The 15,513-nt window shown below is 42.9% G+C and overlaps 1 pseudogene; it reads right to left on the bottom strand.

Moving 5' to 3' along the window:
- LOC100297728 (cardiolipin synthase (CMP-forming)-like) overlaps positions 1–15,513 on the bottom strand; it is a 41,006-nt pseudogene that overhangs the window by 24,097 nt on the left and 1,396 nt on the right.

Raw genomic sequence — 15,513 nt, 5'->3', positions numbered from 1 at the left:
GCTTCACCATGTGGCTTGCAGGATATTGGTTTCCTGACCAGGAATTGAACTGGTCCCATGGCAGTGATGCTGTACTTTGGACAGCACAAGGAAACTTCCTGACAATAAATTCAGATGAGCACACTATTGGGAGAGACAGTGGAATTTTCTGGGCACTCTTAAAATTTAGGTAATAATTCTTATGGCTCCATCTTTCCCATAATTTTTTTTTCTTTTTTTGATCAGACCATTTTTTTAGATCCCAATTGTGTTGAGAACTCAGATCTTCTTTTTACATGAGTTAAGTTCTTGGGTACATGTCATAGAGATTTAAAATTTTATGGGATTACTTAAAGATGCATGGATCTACCTCATTGAAATTTATAATTAGCAAATGGAAAATAGTATTAACCATAATGTATATAGCATCTGCTATACTTTAGGTGGCTCAGTGGTAAAGAACCCGCCTGCCAATGCAGATTGGGTTCAATCCTGTGGAACAAGTGTATGAAGCCCACTCCAGTATTCTTGCCTGGAGAATACCAGTGGACAGGGGAACCTGACAGGCTATGGTCCATAGGGTCACAAAGAGTCAGATAGGACTGAAGTGACTTGCCGGCATGCATACTTTGTACATACCTTACATACTACTGGACTTCCCTGGTGGCTCAGACGGTTAAGCGTCTGTCTACAACGTGGGAGACCTGGGTTCAATCCCTGGGTCGGGAAGTTCCCTGGAGAAGGAAATGGCAATCCACTCCAGTACTATTGCCTGGAAAATCCCATGGACAGAGGAGCCTGGTAGGCTACAGTCCATGGGGTTGCAAAGAGTTGGACACGACTGAGCGATCTTCTTCTTCGTGGCAGTGAAGGCACCAAGTCTTAATGACCAGACCACCAGGGGATTCCCATGAAAACTCTGGACTTTGTTTGTTGAATTTTACGTTAATGGTAGAAGGGAGAAGAACTAGCATTTATTGTTCACTAGGAGTTGGTGATGGACGGGGAGGCCTGGGGTTGCAAAGAGTCGGACAAGACTGAGCGACTGAACTTAACTGAACCGTGTTACAAACCCCTCTCTTAGGTGCTTGATGCAAATTATTTCAATCTTTTTTTCTATAAAATTTCCTCTCTTAAGAAACCAATACAATATTGTAAAGTAATTAGCCTCCAATTAAAATAAATAAATTTATATTAAAAAAAGAAATAAGGATCACAAATTATTTTAACTAAACCGAAGGCTCTGTGGCAAACCATCCCATTTCTTCTTGACACTGTAAGAAAGATTAATTAATGTCACAAAGAAGAATTGTTTTTAATGAGAAAGTAATAAGAATAATAGTCATGCATTCTTTATACTAGATAACAGCTTTGTAAGTACCATATTATTAACCTTAAAGTGACAGAACCCACTAGCCAGAACCCAATTTATTGGAACCACAAATTATCTCCATCTTGTCCTGTGATTCCATTTTAAGGAGAGATAAACAGGAAACAAGAAAACAGTTGGTATGAAAGATATATGAAGAGAAAAACAACTTCTAGGTCAAGTCCTGAGGTCAATAAACTCTTGTTCCAGCTCACTGTCTCTACCTACAGAGTGTACAATGAGGTCTGGTGTCCAAAGCAAAGACCATTACCTCTGCAGGATGGCAATTATCAGTTCAGTTCATAATGCTACAATTAATAAAGCACAGAAATTTAACAGACAATATAGAATGGTGTTTTCCAAGATGCATTCGTTTTATCAAATGCTTATTGTCTGTTTAACTTTGTACTAGGCCTTTCCAGGTGGAGAAGGCAATGGCACCCCACTCCAGTACTCTTGCCTGGAAAATCCCATGGATGCAGGAGCCTGGTAGGCTGCAGTCCATGGGGTTGCGAAGAGTCGGACACGACTGAGCGACTTCACTTTCACTTTTCACTTTCATGCATTGGAGAAGACAATGGCAACCCACTCCAGTGTTCTTGCCTGGAGAATCCCAGGATGGCGGAGCCTGGTGGGCTGCCGTCTATGGGGTCGCACAGAGTCGGACACGACTGAAGTGACTTAGCAGTAGCAGCAGCAGGCCTTTCCAGGAGCTGGAATTTCCTCCGGAAGAAGGGAGTTCCAGAGCTAAGACCTGATGTATGGAGTTTGCCAGGTAGATAAGTAGGACGATGTGTGTTCCAGACTAAGTGAAAGTGAAAGTCACTCAGTTGTGTCTGACTCTTTGCGACCCCATGGATTATACAGTTCAGTCCACGGAATTCTCTAGGCCAGAATACTGGAGTGGGTAGCCTTTCCCTTCTCCAGGGGATCTTCCCAACCCAGGGATCCAACTCAGGTTCTTTACCAGCTGAGTCACAAGTGAAGCCCAAGAATACTGGAGTGGGTAGCCTATCCCTTCTCCAGCAGATCTTCCTGCCCCAGGAATTGAACCGGGGTCTCCTGCATTGCAGGTGGATTCTTTATCAGCTGAGCTATCAGGGAAACCCGTTCCAGACTAAGGGAAATCCAAACCCTAAGTGGAAAGTCCCTGAGCCCTTTTGTGGGTTGGAGATAGAAAAAGAACTCTGTGCTGTAGTTGCTCAGTCACAAAGTTGTGTCTGACCCTTTGTGACCCCGTGGACTGCAGCACACTAGGCTTCCCTGTCCTTCACCATCTCCCAGAGATGCTCTCCATGGTTGAAGACAGAGTCGTAAGACACAAGTGCAAGTGTTGAGGCCAGTTTGCGCTCAGGGGCCAGATTACAGGAGACCTTCAATATGACAAAGAAAGTTGAGCAGGATGGATGCTCATGATCAGATTCAGGCAATACAAAGGTTATTCTGGGGACATAGAGGAGCTGCCATGGATGGGGGGACTAGAGGAGACCTGCACCTAGGGAAGACACAAGGCCCAACTCCAAGCCCAAGATAAAGGCTGCCCCACCTATGGCTGCTGCAGTGAAGGAAAGGCAGTAGAGCTGCTGGGGAAGGTGGCAATGATGAGTGTGGCAGAAAGCAAGAGGAGAGACTGAAAAAGGAGCCTAGTCTCAGGCCTAGGCCCCTGGGATGGTGGCACTTGTCTCTAAGATGGAAACAAGAGGACCACATTTGGAGGCTGAGACATAAGTCCAAATTAGGTATGCCAGACCCAATTCCATCCTTTGATAACCACATGTCCAGCCTAACTCCTGGTCTTTGGTGGTGGAAGGGCTCAAGTCAGACTGAGCCTGGACATAAGTCTGTCTTTTGCAAGGCCCCATTTTTCAACTCAAAGAAGCCAAAACAGATCCCCATTCACTTTTTTCCTTGTTAAAAAATTAAGCAACTTATATATGAATATATGCTTAGTGGAAAAGTTCAAGTAATACAAATTTGCCTTTGCTAGATTTATCAGAATAGATTAACAGATATCAAACTTTTGAATTCAAGATCTATTTATACTCTTAAAAATTATTGAAGACCCCAGAAAGCTGTAGTTTATGATGGTTATATCTTTTGATATTTATTAATATTGATAATCAACTGAGCCACAAGAGAAGCTGATATTTATTTATAGCATATCAGAAACTGAGTGAGAAATTGAAAACTGTGTATTTTTAAAGGCTAAGGATAAATGTTAACAGAAGGCTTATTAAATATTAATATAAATAGCATGTTTTTAAATAAAAATATATTTTCTGAAAAATTTTAATGAGAACAGTAGCATAGTTTAGTAACATATACCTGGACAAACCTGTTTAATTATAGACTTAATATTCTCATATCTACTAATATTCTTAGTATCTATTTCTATCTTGAATCTGTTGCAATATCACACATCTTTTTTTTTTCTTTTCTGTTTTTATTGATGTATAGTTGATTTACAGTGTTGTGTTGGCAAATTTTCTTTTTTTAAACTTAATTTTTTTTTAAATTTTATTTTATTTTTAAATTTTACATAATTGTATTAGTTTTGCCAAATATCAAAATGAATCCACCACAGGTATACATGTGTTCCCCATCCTGAACCCTCCTCCCTCCTCCCTCCCCATAAACTTAATTAATTTTAATTGGAGGCTAATTACTTTACAATATTGTAGTGGTTTTTGCCATACATCGACATGAATCAGCTATGGGTGTACATGTGTCCCCCATCCTGAACCCCACTCCCACCACCCTCCCCATCCCATCACTCAGGGTCATCCCAGTGCACCAGCCCTGAGCACCCTGTCTCATGCATCGAACCTGGACTGGTGATCTATTTCACATATGATAATATACATGTTTCAATGCTATTCTCTCAAATCATCCCACCCTCACCTTCTCTCACAGAGTCCAAAAGTCTGTTCTTTACATCTGTGTCTCTTTTGCTGTCTCGCATATAGGGTCATCATTACCATCTTTCTAAATTCCACATTTATGTGTTAATATACTTATTGGTGTTTTTCTTTCTGACTTGCTTCACTCTGTATAATAGGTTCCAGTTTCATCCACCTCATTAGAACTGATTAAAATGCATTCTTTTTAATAGCTGAGTAATACTCCATTGTGTACCACAGCTTTCTTATCCATTCATCTGCTGATGGACATCTAGGTTGCTTCCATGTTAGCTATTGGTACCTCTGGAAAAGTTCAACATACATTCATGAGTGGAGACAAGTTTGACCTCATAGCTGCCCTGAAAGGGTCACAGGGACCCCAGAGACCCTGGGCTTCACTTTGAGAATCACTGAGCTAGGCATTGGGGGGGGGGTGTGTGGTCATAGTGTAATTGGGTTTAGAGAGGTCCCTGCAGTCTCAAGAGAGACAGCCACAACTACAGAGCAGCTTGGTGGTATTACATGTCATGCAACTGCCTGCACCTCACTTATATTACCTGTGAAGTGGTGAGCGAGAGTATCTCCAAGGGCTCTTCCTGCTCCAAAATTCTATGTATTTATAAGCTAACCTATACTAGGTACTCAGTACATATTTTTTAAGGAATATATGAAAAATGAAAGAGCAAAGAATGTATGATGTTGTTGAAGGATTTTTGCATTGAGTAAAAAATTGGACTAGAATTCAAGGGTCAAAAACACACACAGCTTTAGGCCAGCTGTCTTGAATAGAAGTAGATGCAGGCTGGTGAGGGTGGTGGGCTCTGTGATGGACTGGGGAGCTCATATCCCACTCAAAAGACAGAAAGTTTGGATCTTGTATTAGACGTCACTCTAGACAAGCAACACAGTCTGAGTTTGCCCTGCGGACTGTGAATTGGGGCTTTTTTAAAATTGGAGTATAGTTGATTTACAAAGTTGTGTTAGTTTCAGATGTACGGCAAAGGGTATCAGTTATACGTATACATATATCCACTCTTTTTCTAAGGTTCTTTTCCCATGTAGGCTGTTACAGAGTACTGAGTAGAGCTCCTTATGCTATACAGCAGGATCTTGTTAATTATCTATTTTTTATATAGTAGTGTATATATATCTATATATATGTCAGTCCCAGTCTCCCAATTTTTCCCTCCCTTGTTATCCCTTGGTAACCACAATTTGTTTTCCATGTTTGTGACTCTGTTTTGTAAATAAGTTCATTTATACTGTATTTTTTTTGAATTCCACATATAAGTGATATCATATGATGTCTGTCTTTGTCTGACTATGTCTGACTCAGTATGACAATCTCTAGGTTCATACATGTTTCTGCAAATGACATGATTTCATTCTTTTCAATGACTGACTAATATTCCATTGTATATATGTACCACATATTCTTTATCCATTCCTCGATTGATGGACATTTAAGTTGCTTTCATGTCCTGGCTATTATAAATAGTGCTGCAATGAACATTGAGGTGTACGTATCTTTTTGAATTACATTTTTCTTTGGGTATATGCCTAGGAATGAGATTGCTGGATCATATGGTAGATTTTTTTTTAGTGTTTTTTTTTTTTTTTTTTAAGGAACATCCATACTGTTCTCCACAGTGGCTGCACCGATTTACATTCCCACCGACAGTGTAACGGGATGCCCTTCTCTTCACACCCTCTCCAGCATTTATTATTTGTATATTCCTTGATGGTGACCCTTCTGACCAGTATGAGGTAGTTTTGATTGGCATTTCTCTGATAACTAGTGATGTTGAACATATCTTCATGTGATTTTTGGCCATCAGCATGTCTTCTTTGGAGAAATGCCTTGAATTGGGACTGCTGAGCCAGACAGTCACTTACATTCCTTTTGACTTGTAGCAGAGCCTTACTAAACTTCTTCTGGAAGACCAGGTACCTTGTGGTGCTTCTTCTCTTCCTCCTCCCAATCTAAACCTATTTATGGGAAAGGATGTAGTTATCTCATTCATTGAAGGAAACGTCAATCAGTGAGACTATTATCATGAGATATTTCCATTTTTACATGGTTTACCTCAAGTCAAAACCAGGACGCTCTGATTGTGGAATTTGGGCAATAGTCATCAGGCAAGAATGGGGAGCTTTGGCTGTGCTCCAGAATCTAACACATGTGCCTACGTGCCCAAACCTGGGAGTTGAAGCTCTGCCTATAAAGACCTTTTCTACAGATTCACTCTACAGGCTCTTTGATGGTCAGAAGCATTTTTCCTGGGAATCTATGTCTCAAGAAGGTCTCAGCTAAGGCAGGCCCCACCTGGAGCCAGTTCCTCCTTTCTAACAGGAATTTACTTCCTACAGCCACCCAAACTCAGAAATTTGCTATAGTTAACCAGCATCTTTGAGCCATATAACAGGGCTTCCTGAAGAGCTTCGCTCCTCGGGTAGCATTTTTAAGAAGTGTTGAAAAGAGTAGTTTGTTATTTTCCCAGAAAACAGGTTAGGAAGTTGGCAAACTCCTTCCTGAGTGTGTACCCTGCTCTTCTGTATTCCATAGGCCCAGATCGCTGGGGTTGAACTGAGGACAGTTTTCACTTAGCCACTACTGGAAGAAACAGAAGAGTGGGAGAAGGGAGCGGAGCCTTCCATCTCCTGAGAAGTGGGGGATCTAGAGTCTGGACTGGCCTTCCAGCCAAACCTATATGGTACCCTGATTTGCCAAATACTTTCACATAGACATCACTCTAAAACCTGGGGACCTCAGACAGCAGAACTCTCTCTGCCTCTATGACTTCTTCCCTGGCCACTAATGATGAAGGGAAATGAAACTTTCTTCACAAGCTCAACCAATGCAAGATCATTATAAATCAAGCTGCAAGACTCAGGAAGACCCACCTATTTTGAGAGTAAATTCAAGGGTCGTAACAGAATCCTGAAAGTTCTATCGCAATGGAATCAACCCAGATTGTTAGACTCTTGCCTTCTTTGTTTCTAAGCTGCAAGCACATGGAGAGTCTCAGGAGCATTTAGTGACTGGGTTTAGGAGAAGTTTTGACTACCCATCACATATAAGTGACACCACAGCTGACTGTGAGGTTTGAGCATGGAGAATGGCAGGACATAGTTAGGCTATGACAATGGTTGTGAAGGGTGATCCCTGTCCTATGGAGGAGTAAATGAATGTCTGACCCTTTAGTCATGGAAAGGGGCAGTGGATGGGTCTCTGGGGGCTTTCCAGCTCTTTGCTTTCGTTTTTCTCTTTTAATGAGAAAGAGAGTATTACCCTAAAGGGTGTAGAAGAGTCACCAAAGAGATGATATGGGAAAATGCTTTGTTGAGCCCACAGAGGCCAGATTGTTCCCCTCCCTCCACACACACACACACACACACACACACACACACACACACAGTGGAGCTGGAAGAAGAGCTAAACCCAGTACTGTCCTTAGACTTGAGCAGTGGGACCCTCCTCTGAGCCCTGGTCCTGAGGAGGTCCCTCATTCTGGAGTGCATTTCTTAAAGAAGATTCCCTTCTGGTGTCCAGGAATATCTGGATGGGCAGTGCCATAGGGACAGGGTGCCTTGGGCCCAGACAGAAACATACATGGGCCTTGGTCTCTGGTCCTGTTTCTTCTCTTCACGGCACTCTCCAATCCTTCAGTGTGTGCAGGGGTTGACCAGTTGCCTCTAGGGGCTCTAGCCCTTGTGTTCATGTGGTTGTCCCAGGGACCTGTAGTCAGTTCAATTCTAGGAGGGTGGCCTGGTGGGCAAATTGCTGCTGTTGGCAGGCATGCTTGTTTTGTGGGATTGTGTAAGGCTGGCCATCATAAAGGGGCTAACACTACTATTATATTTAGATTGCCCTCCTCCTGATCCTGCCACACACCCCAAGGTGGCAGACCTGCTTGAACCCCTCAAAATCCATACCTCAAAGAGGCATTAGGGATTCGAATCACACCCTTAGCTGTGTTGGCTTGTGTGTAAGGAGGGAAAAACAAAGGACTTTGAGGAGAGAGTGTTTGCTCTTCTTTTTACTACATCTGTGATTGAAGGCCGACTTGCTGGAGTGTCTGGCACCAAGGTTTGCCTCAGGCATGTGGGCTCTGAGGCATCATCAGGCACTTCCCAGCAGAGGGACAAACAGATGCCTGAAAGCGGAAGCTCCCACTGGGTTGGGATGTGGCTCATCATTAACTTTCCTTCCAGAACTCAACCAACATGCCTCTTAGGTTGGACCTTGTACTTTTCCCTCCTCTCTCCCTCCCTCCCTTCCTTTTTTCTTTCCTTCCTACATTTCTTCCTTCCCTCCTCTTTTCCTCCCTCTCTTTTTCTTTCTCTTCCATGGCAGTGTGTGTGTGGGGGGCGGTTTATGGATGGGATTTCCACATGTTTTATTCCACTCTATAAAGTCAACATGCTTCAGAGCGCACTGCCAGGCCATCTCCCCGAACACCTCAAACACCTGGTGCAGCCCTAACGTTCTCCCCACGCCATTCACGTAGGGTTTAACTTGAACCTCACTGAACTCACCATGATATTTAGTTATACTTTAAAACTTGTTTCGTATTGACAGTCTGTTTCCCTCACTAGAGCATAAACTTCTTGAGGGCAAGAACCATGCATGTCTCATTCTCAGTTAACAAAACAGGTGTTCAGCAAATACTTTCAAATAGTGGCTTGAATGATTTAATCACTGGACTTGCATTTGGTGGAGTGATTGTCCATGTGCATTCTACATTCTGTTTCTTTAAAACCCTTAGGTCATGTTCATGTTTGGAGAAATTTCTTGTATATTGGTAGTGTTTTCTTCCTTGGAATGGTCTCCTGAACTGACTTCCAGTTCCTCTAATATGGATCAAGTGTGCTGGTCTAGAGTATAGGCTTCTGTATCAGATAGACATGGATTTGAATCCTGGATCTGGACTATTTTCTAGCTGTGTCACCATGGGCAAGCTATTAATCTTTCTAACCTTTAGTTTTCCCACCTGCAATACAAGGACAAAAATTTATACCTCAAAGAGTATTATGGTGGCAAGGAGTATGAGATGATGTATGCAAAGCAGTTTGTACCTTGGCTGACATATTATAAACACTATAGTCATTAATCTTGGTTTTTCTTCAGTGCTGTGTGCTTGCTGTTCATAGTCGCTCAGTTGTGTCTGACTCTGTGACCCCCATGGACTGTAGCCCATCAAGTTCTTTTTTCCATGGTATTCTTCAGGCAAGAATACTGGAGTGGGTTGCCATGACCTCTTCCAGGGGATCTTCCCAACCCAAGGATCAAACCTAGGTCTCCCACACTTCAGGAGGATTCTTTGCCATCTGAGCCACCAGGGAAACCCAAGAATACTGGATTGGGTAGCCTGGCTAAGAATTCAACTGGGGTCGCAGGAATTGAACTGGGGTTTCCTGCATTGCATGGGGATTCTTTACCAGGTGAGCTAACTGGGAAGCCCTTTTCTTCAGTGTCTACTGCTAACCACTGGTTCTGTGCTTACCCTGAGGATACAGAGATGAACAGGATGCCTTTCAAATCTCCCAGTCCACATATGAAGGGACCTGAGCACAGACCTGGACATGGGGATGAGGCAGGACTGGCTCTCAGACCTCAGAGATTGGGCCAGAAGCCTGAGTGGAAGATAGGGGGTGGGAAGAAGGAAGGGAGGGGAGGAAAGAGAAAGTGAAAGTGCTAGTCACTCAGTCATGTTCAACACTTTGCAACCCCATGGACTATAGACTTCCAAGCCCCTTTGTTCATGGAATTCTCCAGGCTAAAACACTGGAGGGGCAGCCATTCCCTTCTGCAGGGGATCTTCCCAAACCAGGGATCAAACCTGGGTCTTTTGCATTGCAGGCAGATTCTTTACCATATGAACTACCAGGGAAGCCCAGGGAGGGGAGAGGGGAGGACAAAATCCCATCCCAGGTGAGTGCATGGTCCAAAAACTGATGGACAGAAGAGAGACTTAGGAGAGTAAGAGTGAGGGATGGGGGCCACACAGGTGTCAAGTGGAGGTTGAAGCTGGCCCTGTGTGGTGGATTCTTTTACTGCTGCTTCAGTTATGTCTGACTCTGTGCGACCCCATAGATGGCAGCCCATCAGGCTCCCCCATCCCTGGGATTCTCCAGGCAAGAACACTGGAGTGGGTTGCTATTTCCTTCTCCAATGCATGAAAGTGAAAAGTGAAAGTGAAGGTGCTCGGTCGTGTCCAACTCTTTGCAACCCCATGCACTGCAGCCTACCAGGCTCCTCTGTTCTTGGGATTTTCCAGGCAAGAGTACTGGAATGGGTTGACATTGCCTTCTCCGATTCTTTTTCTAAGCCTTAGTAAAACTTCAGGCAGAGTGTGAAGGAGGTGTTGAAGGCTGGTGAGACATTGTTCTCAAGGAGTTTAGAGCCTAGCAAGGAAGGTTGACACATAAGCAAATAATAATATAAATAAGGATAAGCATGTGTGCAAAGTCCAGAGGAAGCACAAAGAAAGGACAAACGGGAGGGAAGTTGCGTGGTGGGTGTGATGGGAGGAACCAAGGCAGGCTTCCCAGAGAAAGGGCCTAGGAGGGTTTAGGGGGATGGGAGGGAATTTACTGAGAAGCAGAATGGGTGGAGGGTCAGAGCATTAAAAGGAGGAATGAAGTAGAATGGCATGGTTGGGTGTTCCATAATAATTAGGGCTTTCTCTAACTGTCAGAAAAAGAAACACAAAAAAGGTAAAATGGTTGTCTGAGGAGGCCTTAAAAATAGCTGAGAAAAGAAGAGAAGCTAAAGGCAAAGGAGAAAAGGAAAGATACCCATTTGAATGCAGAGCTTCAAAGAATATCAAGGAGAGATAAGAAAGCCTTTATCAGTGGTCAATGCAAAGAAATAGAGGAAAACAATAGAATGGGAAACTATTCTATTCAGTGGAAAACAATAGAATGGGAAACTAGAGATCTCTTCAAGAAAATTAGTGATGCCAAGGGAACATTTCATGCAAAGACAGGCACAATAAAGGACAGAAACAGTATAGACCTAACAGAAGCAGAAGATATTAAGAAGAGGTGGCAAGAATACACAGAAGAACTATATTGAAAAGATCTTCATGACCCAGATAACCATGATAGTGTGATCACTCACCAGACATCCTGAATGAGAAGTCAAGTGGGCCTTAGGAAGCATCACTATGAACAAAACTAGTGGAGATGATGGAATTCCAGTTGAGCTCTTTCAAATCCTAAAAGATGATACTGTGAAAGTGTTGCACTCAACATAACAGCAAATTTGGAAAACTCAGCACTAGCCATAGGACTGGAAAAATGTCAGTTTTCATTCCAGTCCCAAAGAAAGGCAATGCCAAAGAATGCTCAAACTACCACACAATTGCACTTATCTCACACGCTAGTAAAGTCATACTCAAAATTCTCCAAGCCAGGCTTCAACAGTGTGTGAATCATGAACTTCCAGATGTTCAACCTGGTTTTAGAAAAGGCAGAGGAACCACAGATCAAATTGCCAACATTCACTGGATCATCAAAAAAGCAAGAGTTCCAGAAAAACATCTACTTCTGCTTTATTGACTATGCCAAAGCCTTTGACTATGTGGATCACAACAAACTGAAAAATTATTAAAGAGATGGGAATACTAGACCACCTTACCTGTCTCCTGATAAATCTGTATGCAGGTCAAGAAGCAACAGTTAGAATTGAACATGGAACAACAGACTGGTTGCAAATTGGAAAAGGAGTACATCAAGGCTGTATATTGTCACCCTGATTATTTAACATATGCAGAGTACATCATGAGAAATGCTGGGCTGGATGAAGCACAAGCTGGAATTAAGATTGCCAGGAGAAATATAAATAACCTCAGATATGCAGATGACACCACCCTTATGGCAGAAAGCGAAGAAGAACTAAAGAGCCTTGTGATGAAAGTGAAAGAGGAGAGTGAAAAAGTTGGCTTAAAACTCAACATTCAAAAATCTAAGATCATGATCCCATCACTTCATGGCAAATAGATGGAGAAACAATGGAAATAGTGACAGACTATTTTTTTGGGCTCCAAAATCATTGCAGATGGTGATTGCAGCCATGAAATCAAAAGACACTTGCTCCTGGAAGAAAAGCTATAACCAACCTAGACAGCATATTAAAAAACAGAGTCCAAAAGACTGTTCTATACATCAGTGGTACACTGGGAGGACCCAGAGGGATGGTACGGGGAGGGAGGAGGGAGGAGGGTTCAGGATTGGGAACATGTGTATACCTGTGGTGGATTCATGTTGATATATGGCAAAATCAATACAATATTGTAAAGTTAAAAATAAAATAAAATAATAAAAAAAATAAAAAGCAGAGACATTACTTTGCCAACAAAGGTCCTTCTAGTCAAAGCTATGATTTTTCCAGTAGTCATGTATGAATGTGAGAGATAGACTATAAAGAGATCTGAGCAACAAAGAATTGATGCTTTTGAATTGTGGTGTTGGAGAAGACTCTTGAGAGTCCCTTGGACTGCAAGGAGATCCAACCAGTCCATCCTAAAGGAAATCAGTCCTGAATATTCACTGGAAGGACTGCTGCTGAAGCTGACACTCCAATACTTTGGCCACCTGATGTGAAGAACAGACTCATTTGGAAAGCCCCTGATGCTTGGAAAGATTGAAGATGGGAGGAGAAGGGGACGACAGAGGATAAGATGGTTGGATGGCATCACCGACTCAATGGACATGAGTTTGAGTAAGCTCTGGGAGTTGGTGATGGACAGGGAAGCCTGGCGTGCTACAGTCCACGGGGTTGCAAAGAGTTGGACATGACTAACCGACTGAACACCCACTCCAGTGTTCTTTCTTGCCTGGAGAATCCCAGGGACGGGGGAGCCTCGTGGGCTGCCATCTATGGGGTCGCACAGAGTCGAACACGACTGAAGTGACTTAGCAGCAGCAGCAGTAGCAGCAGAGCAACTGAACTGAATTTAACTGGCTGTCAGGGGTGCATGGATTGGGCTGGGAGAAGGCATTTGGTGAACCTTCTTCAATGGACACGTCCTTGAACAGTCCTGACATATTTCTTTAAAGTGAGCAAGTCCTCCTATAGAATGAAGCAGGAAACCGTAATGTCTGGTGCTCCCCTTTCTCCTTGGTCTAAGTGGACCAGGTAGAAATCTGACACTGGAGTCTCACAGAACTCTTTTGCTTACCACTGTGGGAATTGAGCAAGTTCCAGAACCCCTCTAAACTCTGGTTTCCTCATCTGTAAAGCAGATAAAATGGTGCACACCTGATAAGGATGTTGTTATAATTAAATGAGATAATGCATGTAAAGAGTTTTGCATAGAAACCAATATATAACATGCTCTTGGTACATATTGGTAGCATCTAACATATTTATTTATCCATTCATTCATTTATGCATGTGTTGGTTCACCATTTAATATCAGACATTGGGAACACAGGGATTAATAAAGTTTAGTCCCTGCCCATAAGAAGTCTCTGATGGGTATTTGTGTGGGAGGGCAGACAAACAGATGATGACTGTGCTGTGTGAGTGTGACAAGTGCTATGGCAAAGGCATCTACAAAGTGATGACGGCAGCACAATGAAGGGCGCACTGCTGGCCATGGTGGCGATGATGATCAGAGCCTGGGCCAAATGTTGAGGAGAGGGCTCTAGTCCCTAGGAGCCAGATTAGGGCCAGGCTTGAAAATCAAGTCAAGGCCATCAGCCCTTATCCTGAAGGCCATAGGAACCTGCCAAAAAGTCTCAAGTGGTGGAGAGACCTGATCCCATCTGTGTACAGGAAGGTCACCCTGGCCCCTGTGAGAGCAGCCAGGAAGCCCTAAGGCTCTGAGTAAGAAATATCAATAAAGAGGTCCCATCAAGAAACTGGGGGTCCCAAGGAGGTTGAAGAGCCAAGATCTACTGTGGCAGGGCAGTTAGAGGCCTGGAGTGGTGAGAGTTTTTGGTCAGAGTTTGGGATATTGAAAATCTCTTAAGGAGTATTTAATATTTCTCTTAAAAAATGCAAAAAGGCTAAAGAACAAGACAGTCAATTTGGTCATTCACAGTTTATTTTTTATTTAAAATGACACCTCAGCTAAGGCTAGCAGGAATACTATTTATCTGAATTGGCTTCTCACACTAAAAGTTTTATTGTCTAAATAGCCCATACTATGTTTCAGAGAAATATGATTTGATCCAAAAATATGTTTCTCTTCTACTATGCCTGACATCAAGATTTACCATATCTTAAACCTGGTGAGCATATTGAAGAAATCATGGAGTGAATATCTGGACTGTCCATCTCACATAGTGGGTGCTTTACAAATCTTGCATTTCTCTGCTTTATGTATGTCTGAATAGTGTCCAATGGAATTGAAAGTATTTGTTCATGTGGTTACTTACAGAATTCCTAATCAAATTCTTGACATTGTCCATGACATCTTGTATTTATTTATTTACTTGTTACTGGAAAACTTATTCATTTACTTGGCTGTGTCAGATCTTCCTTGTGGCACACAGGGTCTTTGCTGTGTCATCCAAGATCCTTGTTACCACTCGTGGACTCTCGCTGTGGCGCGTGGACTCCAGAGCACTTGGGCTCAGTAGTTGTGGCCCGTGGGCTTAGTTGCTCCATGGCATGTGGGATCTTGGTTCCCAGACCAGGATCGAATGGTATCCCCTGCACTGTACGGTGGATTCTTATTCACTGGACCATCAGGGAAGTTCCAACACCTTGTATTTAGCAATGGGTTTTCAGAGATGAGTGTCATAGGAACACAGCATCCACTCACACACTTTTGTACTCCTGAGCTCTTATGTAATTCAGGTGCTTGTTGAGTAGCATCTTTATTGTCCTAGAGTAAGGAAGAATGTCAAACTTTTCAGAACTTTATTTCATTGCTTTTAGTAAACTCTTTCCTGGGCCCTTGTGCCCCTCAGTAACCATGTTCTCTGCTTCAAATAGCTTGAGTGCACTAATCTCATCAGCTCCAGCACCTCCCGTGCACTGGGTCCTCTCTGGGGGCTTTGTTTTGAATCAGAAGCTAGGTGGTACCTGCCTCAGGTGGTACCCTGGACAGAAAAGTTAACTTGTGCGTTTTTGATCAGTGTTATTTATGCCTCTGCTTCTCCTGTCTAAAAGAATTGTGTGGCATTTTTTCTAATGATGTTTTTGATAGCATACTAAGACTGTGTGCTTCTTTGTGGTATAAACAAAAGGCTATTTGGTTTGGGATATTTCCAAATGTCCAAGCATGCTCAGTCATGTCCTACTCT

The sequence above is a fragment of the Bos taurus genome, chromosome 29 (assembly GCF_002263795.3).
Source record: "Bos taurus isolate L1 Dominette 01449 registration number 42190680 breed Hereford chromosome 29, ARS-UCD2.0, whole genome shotgun sequence".
NCBI lineage: Eukaryota > Metazoa > Chordata > Mammalia > Artiodactyla > Bovidae > Bos > Bos taurus.
The sequence above is the reverse complement of the archived record's forward strand: the minus strand, read 5'-3'. Positions and strand labels throughout refer to the sequence as shown.